We start from the raw sequence: 16,668 nt of genomic DNA, 5'->3' as shown, positions 1-16,668 counted from the left end.
TTTGGGACTGGATGAAGCGTCGTCTCACGCGGTCTGCACGTCCAGCACGAACGCTGGTCCAACTGAGGCGCCAGGTGGAAATGGCATGGCAAACCGTTCCACAGGACTACATCCAGCATCTCTACGATCGTCTCCATGGGAGAATAGCAGCCTGCATTGCTGCGAAAGGTGGATATACACTGTACTAGTGCCGACATTGTGCATGCTCTGTTGCCTGTGTCTATGTGCCTGTGGTTCTGTCAGTGTGATCATGTGATGTATCTGACCCCAGGAATGTGTCAATAAAGTTGCCCCTTCCTGGGACAATGAATTCACGGTGTACTTATTTCAGTTTCCAGGAGTGTATAAGTGAATTTATTTTCTGAAATTAAATGGAACATAGTAGCAACTGATGACAACAAAATAGTGATGAACATATGTCGCAATAAATCGAAAATTATTCTTACAAAAAGCGGCCCAAATCGTTGTTTAATGTCAGGAAAATCAGCAAGGCACAAATATCTTTGTCCTTAAATCAAAAGGTAACTAACTAAGGAAGTGTAATTAAAAATGTGAAACTGTGGAGTTGTTGTGCGACAATGCGTGCCCCTCTGCGTACGATATATCTCGAAGAAATATGACTATCGATTACGAACAGCAATTGTCGGCCACGCGAAGATTCGTAGCGTATAGAATACTGATCATTATACTTCCTGGTAGAGATGAGACAGAGTCCTTTTTGAGATTGGTTTCATTGAAAATTTAAAAAGAGGACGTGCAAAATGTAAACTCATCCCATGCGGAAAACCGGAACAATATAAATACTAATATGTATTTTTTCTGATAAGGGTTAGATAGGGTATTTTTTGAGATTTGTGTTTAAGACGATGCACACAGTCTTTCAAAAACCACGTGACCAGAACGGTAGGGGTGTTCAGTGAATTATTTGATGAGGAACTGTCTAGCTACTTTAAATGACATTCACGCTGGTGTAGTCGATGCAACGCTGAGTACATCAACTGCGTCGTTGGTAATGGTTTCTTATGACTAAAATCTATGATTAAGTTCACAGTGCACTAACGCCGAGGTAGCTACACCTTCCCTGCTACGCAGCCTCACGCTACCTCAACACATGCAGAGAACTTAACCAAAATCACGTAACACTTGAAAAAAAAAATAGAGATTTGGAAACCTTCTCAATCCAGTACGCGATCAAGCTGTCTCGGATAACGCTGCCCGAGATAGCGGTTTGCACCAAACTTCTTGGGTAATAGCAAAAATTACAGCTGAATAAAGCTGCAGAGAAATACAGTAATTTTCTAATGTGAATTAAACACAAGCTATTGAGGGTCACGATGTATTGCTTTTCAAATTCCTTATATCCAAACTAGTGAGTACAATGTAACGTCGAAAGACAGTTAAATTCACAGCAACGTTAATATTTTCTTCTCTCTTACCATTCAGTTAATATTTCGGTACTGATAGTGCACAATGTATATTATTTTTTGAAATAATTACAAAGAAATATCTATCCCCGAGAGAAAAATAATGGTTGGCTATATCCATGAACTGCTTATCTATATTTGCTCTTTATTCCACCTCTGTTGAGACACCAACTGTTCTTGAGATTAAGGCCCGAGGAAATGCAACTAAAATTGATGTGATCCCTTTTCCATGGAATACTAGTACAAGATAACGTTAAATTTGTTGTGCGTACTGCAGCTTGTACTGTAGTGTATTCAAATACATACTGCTAGATCATAGCTGGCATTTTTCGTTAAACAAGAAATTACTGCTAATAATACTCTGAACATGACTTATTTCACACATATCTCCTCAGATTAAGTATCGTTTCGACACATGTAATGAACAGCTTACGTATCTCGTATTGTAAGTAATACTTTTATATATTACATGTCACATTAAACATTGCTGAGACTTCAGTTAACTCACGTGTTGCTGTTTACAAAGTGCACCTCAAAATCAATTGGAAACTACATCTCTTGTAGTTGTCATCAATTTCATTAATCTGAATTTAAGAGCGTTGTTCTCGTTTCATGAACTGCTAATGATACAAAAATTATAACAACGTACAAAGTTGTCGTAGTTACATAAATTCTGCACACAGTTGCATAATAAATACCATTTTCCGCTATTCAACTGAGATGTCTTTCACTGAACGCATTATGTATGTTACAAATAGTTCGGCAATCCGAAGTTGACTTTTCTAAAATTTACTGACCATATGTTATTGGAATAAATATGCGATGCACAATGATTCACATTTATTTGACATGGACTAAAGACATTACAAAATAATGACTACCGAAATGATGCAGTTAAGTTCCTATTAACAAACGGCAAGGTAAACGACCGCATATAATTTGTATTGCCGCAACAAAAATAATTGTGCCAACTGCTGTAATTGCATTTCATTTTGAAGATACTACGTGTACAATGAGGCAGCTTACATATGATGATGTAATATGGTGGTGGATATGGTTCGTCAACCCTGATAACAAACTACGTGGTGCATTTGACAGGTTGTGGTTCCTGTTTTACTGTTACTTCGATATCCACTACCATCAGGCTCTTTTCCAGGCTCCACTGAATCTACCTCTCACTCCGGGAGCACTTCACGTTAGCAGAAACTTAAAGCGAGTGCTGGAAGCTAAGATAATAGTTTCTCCTAGATATTTTATGGAAGTTCGCGAATTTTTAAGTTATCTTTATTTTCAAATTGACTCAGTGCACAGATATAACTTACGAACTCCCTCCTTTGAAAATTTCTAAGATACAATTAAATACCTTCATTATGTAATTATGCAGATAAACATATACGATGATAATCATAGAAATCAAAGTCTGTTCTGCTAGTACAGTTTCATAATGTTTGTACAATACTATGCACATTCAGAAAATTTTATCTGGTGGAATTGGAGTAGAAACCAATCTTGAATATACTGCTGTGTTGAAGCCAGCCAACAGGTCAGCTCCTCAACTCTGGTGCTCCCACTCATTTCTGTACTGCTTCCGGATCGTCATCGGCTATTGACCTTTCCTTTTGCTCTCCAGCACTCGCGGAATCTGCTCTGTGGGAGGCTGCAGCTGACAGCCATTCTAGTGACCACTTCCCCCTCTGGATTCGCCTCCTGGATGAGGCTGTGACATTACCAGTGCCGCCCCGGTGACACCTTTGCAGAGCTGACTGGACACTTTTCAGCCAACTGGCTGTTTTGGAACACCGTGCCAGCGTCCACGAATGGGTAGACCATGTTGCAGCCGTGATCTCACAAGCTGCTGAATTGTCAATCCCACGGTCATTCGGTCATCCCAAGAGGCGTCCTGTCCCTTGGTGGACCACTGAGTGCCACTCAGCCATCCGCGCCCGCCGTGCAGCACTGCGCCGCTTCAAGTGCCGTCCCTCAGCTGACAATCTTGCGGCCTTTCGGGTGGCAAGGGCCAGAGCGCGGCGAGTGATTAAAGAGAGCAAACGACGGTCATGGCAATCGTTCTTGAATTCCATCTCTCGCTCCACTAGTTCTACGAAAGTATGGGAAGCCATCAGGAGGATTTCCGGGAAACTCAGCCAGCTACCTGTCACGGCATTGCTGCATCAGGGATGTCTCCTCACGGCGCCGAGAGACATTGCCCAGACACTGGCCATGCATTTTGCGGAATCTACCGCCACTATTAACTGTGATCCAGATTTCTGCCGCTACCGCACTGCCATCGAAAGGGGTCACTTGGACTTCCGGTCTCTAAATTCTGAACCCTATAACTGCCCCTTCACAATGTGGGAACTGGATTCTGCGCTGTCTGTGGCTCATGATACTGCGCCTGGTCATGATCAAATCCGGTACAGCATGCTGCGGCACCTGTTGCTGCCATCCAAGGAAGTTCTCCTGAACTGTTTCAATATGATATGGTTATCCGGCACGTACCCTGACTCGTGGAGGGAGGCAATTTTGATTCCCCTCCTCAAACCAGGGAAGGACCGAACGCATCCCACTAGTTATCGGAGTATTGCCTTGACGAGCTGTGTTGGGAAGACGTTGGAACGCATGGTCAACCGCCGCCTGGTTTGGCTGCTCGAGACCAGGCAGCTCCTTAGCCCCTCTCAGTGTGGCTTTCGGAGATGTCGTTCCACTATAGACAACTTGACCCTGCTTGAGGCCACCATCCAGCAGGCCTTTCTACGTAACCAGCATTGTCTAGGGGTCTTCTTTGACATTAATAAGGCGTATGACACTACTTGGCGCCGCCTTATCCTCAATCAACTCCATGAGTGGGGCTTTCGTGGCCGTCTCCCCATCTTCATTCGGTCCTTTCTTTCTCACCGCCTCTTTCGGTATCGGGTTGGTAATGTGCTATCGGATTTGTACGTGCAGGAGAATGGTGTTCCTCAGGGCAGCGTTTTAAGTGTCACCCTCTTTGCCGTTGCTATTAACAGTATCACGTCCACTATCCGGAGTTCTGCCCAATGCTCCTTGTTTGTGGACGATTTTGCTGTTTTCTGTTCTTCCTCCAGTCTTGTCAGTGCTAGTCGGCAGTTACAGCTTACGATAAAGCGCTTAGAGGCATGGACTGCAAAGACGGGTTTTACCTTTTCTGCAGACAAATCTGTGTGTGTTCATTTTAATCGTTCTCGGCGTCTTTTTACCTCCCCTGAATTGCGTCTGAGGGACACCGTTCTTCCTTTCAGAGACACTGTGAGGTACCTGGGCCTCACTTTTGATTCCAAGTTGTCGTGGTTGCCTCACCTTAAAGACCTCAAGGTGCGGGCCCTGAAGGCACTGAATATTTTGAAGTGTCTGAGCCATCGGTCCTGGGGAGCAGATCGGGCGCGTCTGCTGCAGTTTTATAGGGCTTTCGTCCGATCGCGTCTTGACTATGCTTGCACCGTGTATGGGTCAGCAAGGCCTTCGTATCTGAAGATCCTTGACGCAGTACACCATGAGGGTATCAGGTTGGCCACTGGTGCCTTCCGTACCAGTCCCATCCCCAGCCTGTGTGCTGAGGCAGGGGAACCGCCGCTCGCCATCCGGCGGAAACTCCTCATGGTGCGACGGGTGTGTCATTTCCTTGCCTGTCCTACCTCCCCTGCGTACCCTACCGTTGCCCGACCGCCTATGGAACGTCTCTTTTCCAGTCGTCCCAGGGCAACAAAACCATTTGGGATTCGTGCCAAGCATTTGCTTGAGTCCCTTGGTGTGGAGCGTGTGGCCCCCCAACGACAAGGTTTTACTCGCCTGCCTCCCTGGTTGCTCCAGAGGCCCAGCATCCTTCTAGACTTGTCGGAGAACCGGAGGAACTGCACTCCGGCGTTTGTTTTTACCTCCTTATTTTACGATATTTTAAACCAGCATCCGGACCATGTACCTGTATTCACAGATGGCTCTAAACAGGGGGACTCTGTTGGTTGTGCTGTTGTTTTCCCTGATCGAGTCGTCAAGTTACGGCTTCCTGCGGCGTTTACCATCCTCGATGCCGAATTGTTTGCAATCTTGCGGGCATTGGAGCAGATGAGATGTGTTACCAGTCTTAAGTTCCTCATCTTTTCTGACTCCCTGAGTGCCCTTCAGACCATGCAACACTTGTACCCAGCGGATACGGTCGTCCAGAACATCCATGATGCCCTACTCCACCTGCAACGGCAGGGGAAGGGGGTTTCTTTCTGCTGGGTGCCGGGGCACGTGGGTATTAGGGGAAACGAACTGGCGGATGTGGCTGCCAAAGATGCATGTTCCCTCCCTCACGTTGTTGAATGTGCCGTCCCCCTCCATGCTGTAACCTCCCTTTTGCGTTTTCGTGTTATGCATCAATGGGAAGAGGAGTGGTTGGCAGTTTCTGACAATAAGCTGCGTCTGGTAAAGGCCACTACGCGACCATGGCGTACGTCCTACCACTCATACAGGCGGGATGAGGTTCTCCTCACTCGCCTCCGCATTGGACACAGTCCCTTCACGCATGGTTTTTTACTCCGGCGGGAGGACCCCCCAATCTGCAGTGCTTGTGGCGTCCAGATTACTGTCCGCCACATTTTACTTGACTGTCTTTTATTCTCTGACCAGAGGGCGGTGGTTTCTTTGCCACCGGATTTGCCCTCTATTTTGCAAGACGACGCAGCGACTGTGGTTAAGGTCTTACGGTTTTGTGTCCTGTCCAATCTGTTGCCTCGGATTTTAGGGAGAAGGTTTTAATGTGCTGCTGGGTGACTGGCTCACCCAGGTTTTAGGTAAGAGGTCCGCCAGTCACGATTACCTCCTTGTTTCCCTTCGGTATCTGTTCACTTTTCTTTGTGTTTCCTTTCCTTTTTTAGTGTGTTTCTTCTCCTCTTGTTTTGCCTCTGTATGTGCGCATTTGGAACTACGTCAGGCCTGTGTCTTTTAGCCGTTCTTCTTGATCGGCGTCCGTCTTCGTCCCTTCGCCGCTTGTGTTCCTGTTTCTATGCGTTTGGGCGCTGATGACCACGCTGTTTAGCGCCCGTAAACCTCAAACACACACACACACACACACACACCCAGAAACACCGATCGCCAGCTGGCGCACACTGGACAGCAAATGTGTGTGAAATGTGTATAGGCCATCCCAGAAATGTTTCCCATTGTTGGAGTATTTGAAAACTGACAAATTTGAAGAATGTGTTTGGCAACTCAGCGATCACGAGCTTGCTTTCTTCAGTGACACAGAATTAACCTGTTAAATGTAACTGATATTCTTCAGTCATACCAATGGAATGTTCCTAATAGTTCTTATATGACATGTGACGATGAGCGAAAAGTTTTAATTGTACTACTACAAGGAGGTAATTTTATGTGTGAATTACAACTGCCGTTATCTCCCACTGACTGAGCAATTTTTCTTTCTCTTTGACATCGATACACTATCCTCACATTAGTGACGTCGTGCTAGCAGTGAGCCATGGTACACTTTCCAACAGGTGAGTGCAGCTGTCGCCATAGGTTCTAATTTCGCTGAAGATGCAGGATGTTTTCCTTCCTTCTCTATTGCAAAGAAATTCAGTAACACAGTCTTAAGAACGACTGTGAGATTGTACTACATTTCTTGTAGAAACAGAAAGTAGTCTTTTGACAATTACCAACCCTCGACTAAAAGGTTCTTTAGTTTATATATTTGTATCTTTAATTCACTCAGTGAATTACAAAATTAACAATACTGACTATGTGAACATGGTAAAAGAATTAAGCACAAGAATAGGTAAATAACTCATCCACCAATTAATCAGTAACAGTAATATCAGTGGAATAAAACTGAGAGAGATCGTTGCCCTTAATGAACTGAACGTAACCAATAAATGTTGTGAAAGCGGGTGGAGCCACAGATGTTCTACTGCTGACATATTGATAAATGAAAATCTAACTAGGTAAGTGATAGACATACACAAGTACACATACAAAGAAACATGACTGCGGACCACTATTTCGCTAGTTCAGATCCAGAAATGTGAATGACGGACTGAGACGAAAAATGAAGGAAACCCAAACAAAACGTTTAACATTTGTCTGTTTCAAGAAGAGAGTTTACTCAATGCTTATCAGAACAGGTTAACTAAGCTACTCCACCATATGGCGTCAAGTGAAGATATAACCGATCAACAATACAACAACTGAATTCAATTAAGGCCACCAGAAACAGCAGTTGGTCTATGCTGAAGTAAGAATGGGCAAAAGCCGATACTGCTGTTGATATTTAGATAGTTGAAATCAATCAAGCCCGTAGTTGACTATCGATAGTGAGTATCCAATTTTCGTTGTATTATTCAGTTTCATAATCAGACAGCTAGGTAGCGATACGTGGGTTTGGAGACACCCCCGGACATCCGGCCCCTCCCTTTGTCTACAACCTTGGCGATTGGGCCAAGAGTGTGCAGTGCGACCTTCATCCCAACTACGAAAAATAAGAAAGGGCTACAAATAAATACATGAAAAACTAAATCTGACGCTCTTTAACTAAAAAAATCAGATTAAGAAACTCATACTATAATTAGCAACAGCTTTCTATACACTGAAATTTCACAAACTGTAACTAATTGACTAGTGAGGTTTACTGCTACTAACTTTTAACACTGACATAACTGAAATGAACACTGGAACAAAATACACGTTCCCTTATAGAACAACAAACAGTAATAGAAAAGAGCGGTTTTGAAATTTAAGTATTTTAACGTAATGAAACGGAAATGTAGAAGGGGAAACATTAGATGTTGCCTTTCCAGACATACAGCTTATAATCTACCCTCTGCTTCTTTGTTGCTGCTACTGACTACTATGGTAAAGTCTTTTCCGAAGATTTAACAGGTGTAAGATTACAATAAAGTTTTTAGTCTACTTATCCTTTTCTTGTAGAGTTGGTTCCAGTTGTTCTGGTCTAGGGAACTGATTCTTGAGGCTGAAATTCTCACATTTTAGCTTCTCAGGGTTAAAGTGATCTAAATAAATTTGAAGAATGTCGTTACAGAATTTTTATTTTTACGTTGTTTTATTTTGTCACATTTTAATATACCACACACTCCCTTGAATTTTTATATTAATACTGGTTATTAACTAAATAACATTGTTCCTCAAAATACACAAATACGTCTGATCACATCAGTAGCATGATTACTACTACTTCACTGTGCGGTAATAACAATATTCTAAAGGATACATTTTTTCCTGACCAATCAATTTCTGTTACGTTCGATCATTATTACATAAATGTATCCAGAAATAAACGTAATGGATAGTACTAGATAGCGTAATTAATAATAGTAATTTTAAGTATGCCAAATATTTCATGATTTCAAATGATTCTAAAAAAACAATGAATATAAAGTAATTCCCCATCATAAATTTTAGCTTGAAATATAACATGAACCGTAAAATTACTACTGGTTCACCAAAGGTTATTAATCAGGATTCATACATAAAATGTAAAGTGGAAGTAGGTGCCAAGGAATAACTGGTGAAATTACACACAATTTTCAGTAACACTCTTTATTCAAATTTGGTGACTTTACGATATTTTGAAAAAACCTGACAATCATTTAACGAATAAGCCACAGCTTACGATAGGCAAGGACTTTTAAAAATATTAAATTATTATAAAATATTTCAAGCCAGTAAAATGCAAGTACAGGCAAGCAATTAAACATATACAACGCGACGCTGTATAATATTTCAAGCTCAGATAAATTACCAGTGAATTTCACTCCATTAATGAATGAATACAATTTGAATATATAACCTTACTTTTGGGAAGACAAATTTCCCATTTGGTTACAACGGCCGCCCACAACTTCCTCACTCATGCTCATTAAATGGCGCAGAATCCAACTTGTCTGTAACATATAAAGACAATCCAGTTTACAAAAGTTCTCAAAGTAGAAAAACAAAAATGCATGAGTCTTGCCCCCGGGGGAACACTCACAGTTAATAACATTAACATTTCCAAAATATAAAAAAACTAATTTTATAAATGTCTGCCAGTTAAGTTAGGGAAAACACACACACTCGCAAGGTAGGACTTGCGAACCTTTACAACATTCTCCTTTCAAGGCAACAATTTCTACCCGTAATGAAATGGCAAACTTTTGCATGACAAGAAAACACACTAATAACCAACTACCTTTAGAAAACACACAAGCACATTGAGTAAAAGACTTAAAAGGCATTAAATTGGAAAAGCGCACAACAGTTTTTTGTGACTAGAAATAATATTAAAAAAATCCATTACGGCTTACATTAGAAACCTTGACTGATTATAGCCAAATATATATAAACATAAATTTACGTAAGTTACAGCTTCCAGATGAGCAGGAATTCGTTATGCAATTGACTAGTTCCTACCACGAGGCAAAAGTAATTCTTCTTCTTTCTCAGAGTACCTTTAACTAGTGAGTCTAGTAATATTAGTTATGGCAGGCGAGAGAATGGATCAGGTCTTAGTGCCTTGCATTTTAAACAGTACAGTCATTGGTGCCTTAGACTTTCACAGACATGGCAGAGGCTAACAGTCGAATAGACCCACAGGTAAGCTGGGAGGGGAAAGAAGCAATCCGAACCACAAATTTACTCTGACTCCCCCCCTTTCGTCCTCAAAAGGGGACAACCGGACCACCCTTCCTAATATTACCACCTTCCCGCGGGTGGGCAGACGAGAATGAATGGCAGGAAACCCCCAAAATATACGGCTGGTACAATTAACAAGAATACGTAACCTGAATTCAATGAAATTTCATAAAATTTGTTAACAATGGTACAGTTAACAAGAATACGTAAACTGAATTCAATGAAATATCATAAAATTAGTTAACAATCAATACTGAACTTCTAGTGTATTACGACTGCCAGGACTGATCCAAAGCAGCAGCTCCAAATGCTCTCCCGAGCCACCCGCTGCCAGCCCTTTCAACGGACGCAGGAAGGCGCGCTGATTTTCAGAACTTCTTAGCCGGTCGACAGCATACGGCCGAACTACAAATTAGACCCCTCGCGGAACCACGCTCAGGAAGATTCCTTTCGCGACGAGCATTTAATGTCCTATACCACGGAGCCGCTGCTCACGTCGTTTAGGCTGATGCCGCGGTCTGCGTACTGTCCCTCTAGCACCGGCAGAGAAGTCACTTCTTGATGCCCCGAATGCCAACTCTCCCCGAGAGCACATACAGTCACTTCTTAAACCAAAGTGAACAGCCCACTTTTCCCCTTTCCCGCTAGAGGGTGACACCGAAGCCTTCAATTGCGACATCGGCGCCACCGCCAGAAAACAGAGGGCGACTGCTTCAGCCTACGCGCTGCGGCGCGCTTTTGACAGCTAACTTTACTATCGCTCATAACATATTGTGTATAAAATTATATCAAATTTTTCATAAAAACAACTGAGATAATATTGGGCTGTCCAAAATTAGGATGAAATCACTGGTATCGACCAGAACTGATGAGGAAAATAAATGCTGGAGGAAAATATCCCTATACTAGCTGAACGACAATTTCAGTAAACAAGTAAGCCGGACACATCGTCGGCAAAGATAGTTGCATTTGCAAACCTTCCAGAGCTTTTATTAATTGGCCTTGTAACTTTTTACAATGTCTTTAGTTTCGAGACGCTTGTAAAAGCTCCAGCATACCAATGGCTGAAGCAACGAAGCACATTCAATAGGTAAAGCCGAAACAAAGTGTTAGTTTTTTCGTGGACTTTTACAGCTATGAATTGTAACGGAACTATCTACTACATCAGCTTCGTCCTCTGGGAAATCCATGTAGAGGTCAGAGCTACTGTTATGCAGATGCATCTTTGTCTCAGATTCCGACGAACACAACGGGAATATTTGTTTCCTTGAAGGTTGGTGGTAGACGACTCTGTTAAAGGCTATCGAATTCAAGTTAATGCTCCGTTTCTGAAAAAAAATAAAATGATTTTATCGAAGACGTGATTGGATTAGAAGTGTGTTTGAGAGATAGGTCTGTTTGGAAAATTACTAACGAACAAAAGCAAAAGAAAACTTTAACTAAGGTGAAATACGACGTCTCTAAGGTGAATAAACACGAAGAATTTATGCCTGAATACTCTAGAAGGGACTACGCAATTCAAAGTATAGGTTATGGGATAAACGTTCACATATATAGTTTCTTGATGGGATAAAGAACCGCAGATAGTTTCTTCGTGGGGGAAAAGTGCGTACAGCGAACTTCTAACCCATTACAGCTGCGCACATTTACCCCATTCCGCTAGTTTCTTGTTCGGCAATCTACAGATAACAAATGGAGATGAATGTATGTAATGGCAGCTGAGGCCGCCAGTTCCTCTACCGAATTTATCTAATTCTGAAATAGATTTAGCTTCAACTAACACTCGTTGAAAACTGCGCAAGTTTTACATCGAAAACGTACAGAAGTGACTTACCGCATTTTCCCCAGCTGTAAGCGTCCGACTGCGACGAGGTTCCAGAATGTAAATGAGGAAATATTGACGTGTGCGCTACCTAGTCGTAGAGTGGCAAACTTCTACTTTAGGGGCCTAGCCTCACGTGTACTTCTATCCTCACTTGCCCCATGCCTAATTTTCAGTCTGAAGATAACAGGAATAACAAGAAAGACGATGACCCTTCTAGAAAAATACTCAATAAAAACTAAAAAATGGCTCTGAGCACTATGGGACTTAACATCTGTGGTCATTAGTCCCCTAGAACTTAGAACTACTTAAACCTAACTAACCTAAGGAGATCACACACATCCATGCCCGAGGCACGATTTGAACCTGCGACCGAAGCGGTCACGCGGTTCCGGACTGAGCGTCCAGAACCGCTAGACCACCGCGGCCGGCTATAAAAACTAAAATAATCACCAAAATTAATATTAATAACACTTGTCTCGATCCAGTACTGGTATCTAGGCTGTGAGAAAACTTTACGAGAATAGAAAAATATAAATAAGAATGTTAACACCTATCAACAATACGTCAGATGATAAGAAGAGCACTAAAGTATACAACGAGAAGAGAACACCGAACGAAATTTAATAAAATCACAGCACTACCCACGGTACTGTGTGGATCAGAATGTTGGTAATTGCTGGCCAGAATGGCCGAGCGGTTCTAGACGCTACAGTCTGAAACCGCACGACCGCTACGGTCGCATGTTCGAATTCTGCCTCGGGCATGGATGTGTGTGATGTCCTTAGGTTAGCTAAGTTTAAGTAGTTCTAAGTTCTAGGGGACTAATAACCTTAGCAGTTAGGTCCCATAGTGCTCAGAGCCATTTGAACCATTTCTTGCTCATTGAGACCAAAAGACTAGAAAGATCAGAAATCAAGTTTCTTAAATCTGTACACAAGAAAAGACAAAATAAGGAAGAAGGAAACGAGGATGGAACTAGTGCTACAACCATTAAATGAAAAATTAATTCAACAAGAGTAGGATTGGAAAAAGCTCTTTTTGCGTGTGTCACCTCAACGAAACCTTCAACAAATGACGGACTGGAATCACGTTGGAAGCAGAAGTGTGGGGAGGCTGAGGAAGAGACAGAGAGACTGTAATAGGCCATAAGACATAATTCAGGGTTGAAAAAAGAAGTAGAGAATTAATAATATTTATTTGTCATTCTGATTTGTTCTCTTTATACGAGTCGATGATCTGTGCAGTTGAGCAAGAGCCGATGGACAGTGTTATCAAGGAATAACATGTCAGTAAGGCGTCAGTAAGCCTTTACAAAAGTCTCCAAGACTGACGGAAATTACAATTAAGGTTGCCCTCTGAGTCCGAATTGGCTGTAATATTTAACATAGAAGTCATTAGAACAATTAAACCTCGGTAATTCCCATGTGAATATTCTGATAGGCTGTAGCTGTCGTTAGTGTGAAACAACCAAGAAGTAATCAACGAGAAAATGTGCAAACCGTGAGGAGCTACACATAAATAGTGCCCCATGCTCACGTTAGCAAATGTCTTCCTGTTACTTTGTCAGTCTTCAACATTCTAAAAACTGAAAAACTCATTCGTTGTTTTACTGACAAAACTATGACGTAGGGACCCATAAATGCTGTCCCTAGCTCCTCACTCTCAAATATTCTGAAAACTGGAAAGCTCATTCGTCGCTTTTATTGACTAAACATTATCAGTAGGTTTAGTATTAGCAGTATCTTAAAAGTACGAGCTCCTCATGTTCGAGTCCGTTCAACGGACGTATTGTCTGTAGAGACGCATTCTTCCAGCTCCTTCTGTAACAAAGTTGCCAACATTGTCGAACAGGTATGACAAAGGAGAAATTATCGGTATACATCCTGGGGTGACATACATTTCTCCTGCTAAGCTCGATTGATATTTTCTTGTCATTTTCGTTACTTAAACGGAAAGATTCTGACTGAAGATGTAGCATTGGTTTATCAAACATATAAACACTATGTGATCAAAAGTATCCGTACACCCCCAGAAACATACGTCTTTCAAATTAGATGCATTGGCCGGCCGAAGTGGCCGAGCGGTTCTGGGCGCTACAGTCTGGAACCGCGTGACCGTTACGGTCGCAGGTTCGAATCCTACCTCGGGCATGAATGTGTGTGATGTCATTAGGTTAGTTAGGTTTAAGTAGTTCTAAGTTCTAGGGGACTGATGACCTCAGAATTTAAAGCCTATAGAGTTCAGAGCCATTTGAACCACTGTGCTGCAACCTACTACCAGGTACTCCATATCAACGACCTCAGTAGTCACTAGACATCGTGAGAGATCAGAATGGCGCGCTTCGTGGAGCTCACGGACTTTGAATGGGGTCAGGTGATTTGGTGTCACTTGTGTCATACGTCTGTACGCGAGATTTCCACGATCTTAAGGTCCACCCTTTCCGATGTGATAGTGGAGTGGAAACGTGAAGTCACACGTACAGCACAAAAGCGTACTGGCCGACCTCGTTTGTTGACTGACAGAGACCCCGACTGCTAAAGAGGGTCATAATGTGTAATAGAAAGACAACAATCCAGACCATGACACAGGAATTCCAAAGTGAATCAGGATCCAGTGCAAGTACTATGACAGCGGGAGTTGAGAAAATTAGGATTTCATGGTCGAGAGGCTGTTCATAAGCCACACATGACGCTGGTAAATGCCGTCGTGTTTTTCATGGAGGGGGCTTGCACCCTTTGTTGTTTTGCATCGCACTGTCACGGAACAGGCCTATGTTGATGTTTTAAGCACATTCTTGCTTCCCACTGTTGAAGAGCAATTCGGGAATGGCGATTGCATATTTCAACACGATCGAGCACCTGCTCATAATGCACGAACTGTGGCGGAGTGGTTACACGACAATAACATCTTCGTAATGGACTGGCGTGCACAGAGTCCTGACCTGAATCCTACAGAACACCTTTGGGATGTTTTGCTACGCCTGTTGATGTTTAGAAAATTCCAGGTACAGACAATGATGAATTAGGTCACAGCATTAGGCCAAATTAATGGGTATATTGGCAAATATAACTACCAAACTTGGTAAACTGATTTCATAACCGCTCAGCAAGACAGTAAGTCTGCAAAGATCAGTGGAATAGTTGTTATAGCTACCCAGAAAACTCAAACGTTAGAACATATGAAAGATCTATCAACTAACGAGACTTAAATTAGTTAAAAGGTGAGGTAAAAGGGGTTCAGCAGCCCCAAGAGGCACTTACCTCAATTTTTTCAGAACTTTCTGAGAAAGTATCAATTATAGAAAAGCATCAGGGAGAGGCTGATCAAACTGCAGAAGAATTATAAAAGGTGACTCAAATAAAATCTAACTATGAAGAATTAACCGAGGGAAAGGAATTGCCTCTGTCAGCACACAGAATGGTTTGAGTACAGAATCAAACATGTTTCTGATCACATTTCGCACTGCATAAAGTCTGCAGTTGAAAAACTCCCTAAAATTATCTCGTTCCCTGGTAATGATTTAAAACAAGAAATAGACGAGGTGAAACAACAAATTGGTCTAATTTTTTGTCTGTGGAATAGGAATCTGGAAAAGACAGTCGAAAATGTACCCATAGAGGTCGTAAGATATTGGTGGTAGGAGAAGATGCTATTTCTACGACTGTACCAGTAATCAGAGAACATACCTCGAGCAACGGATGAGGTTGTGCCAACATTAACAGCCGGCCAATGTCCTCAGTATGAATTATCAAGTACATTTTAGAATATTGTAGATATCTAGATGTGGAAAATAATATAGGAAATACCGTGTGTAAAGGTTTTACAAAGCCTTGCCACCACAGTAATGATTCCAAACTGCTACTGTACTACTTCTCCTCTCGTAGGCCTGTTTCATTCGTAATAATAGAAGTTACTTTCAATCAATTGCGTCATTTTTTTCAGTGACTATCTTCGTACCTCCTAAAATAGTGCTTCGGAACAAATTGAACGAGGAAATATTGTTCTTAGACTTAAACTTTAAATCAAGATTGGCCTAATAAGTTACAACCAGTCTCTTTGTCCGGATTGTGGCACTTACTTTAGAATTTTGGCACTAATTTGGTTAGTATGTTGGAATTAACTCGTGCTTATTTTACACTGCAGACCTATTGACATTTGAAACATTGTTCTTCAGTTTTAACATCGACTAGCAATGTAAAAATCACAGTTATTCGCACTGCTGACGCATTTTACAGATATTTCATAACTTTTCAATATCTTAGATGTGGAGAAATAATTAATGTTCAACTGTGAAGCGTTTTTTGAGTGTACAGTAATATATTGGCGGCAGTACGAAATCGTGGTCCAAAAATCGAACTTTCCATCGAATAACAATGTAAACATTGCATCTTTGCAGGCACTTTAGAATATTTGTGCAGTTTTAGATGCAACAAATAATTAATTTACAACTCTGTTGCATTTTTAATTGCAATATTATGATATTTCATCACTTGATTTAAGTCTATTTTTCACGTATTAACATCGACCGAACATTTTGTGCTGCCGACGTATTATGCAGACATTTCATATTATTGCACCATCTTAGCTGTGGAAAAACCTTAATCTATGACACTGCTGTGTTTTGTACTTTAAAGCCATCCATTTGTATAAAAGAAGAGAGAATTACTTACTCATGTTACTACCAACGAGGTAAGGACGATTTCCACCAGTGGAGCCTTCTATGGGTATGGTACAACAATAGAACTTTGATCGGGATTTTTCAGTGCAACCGTCTGTTGCTGATAGGAGGAA

The sequence above is a fragment of the Schistocerca gregaria genome, chromosome 2 (genome assembly GCF_023897955.1).
Source record: "Schistocerca gregaria isolate iqSchGreg1 chromosome 2, iqSchGreg1.2, whole genome shotgun sequence".
NCBI lineage: Eukaryota > Metazoa > Arthropoda > Insecta > Orthoptera > Acrididae > Schistocerca > Schistocerca gregaria.
This window is presented reverse-complemented; position numbering follows the sequence as displayed.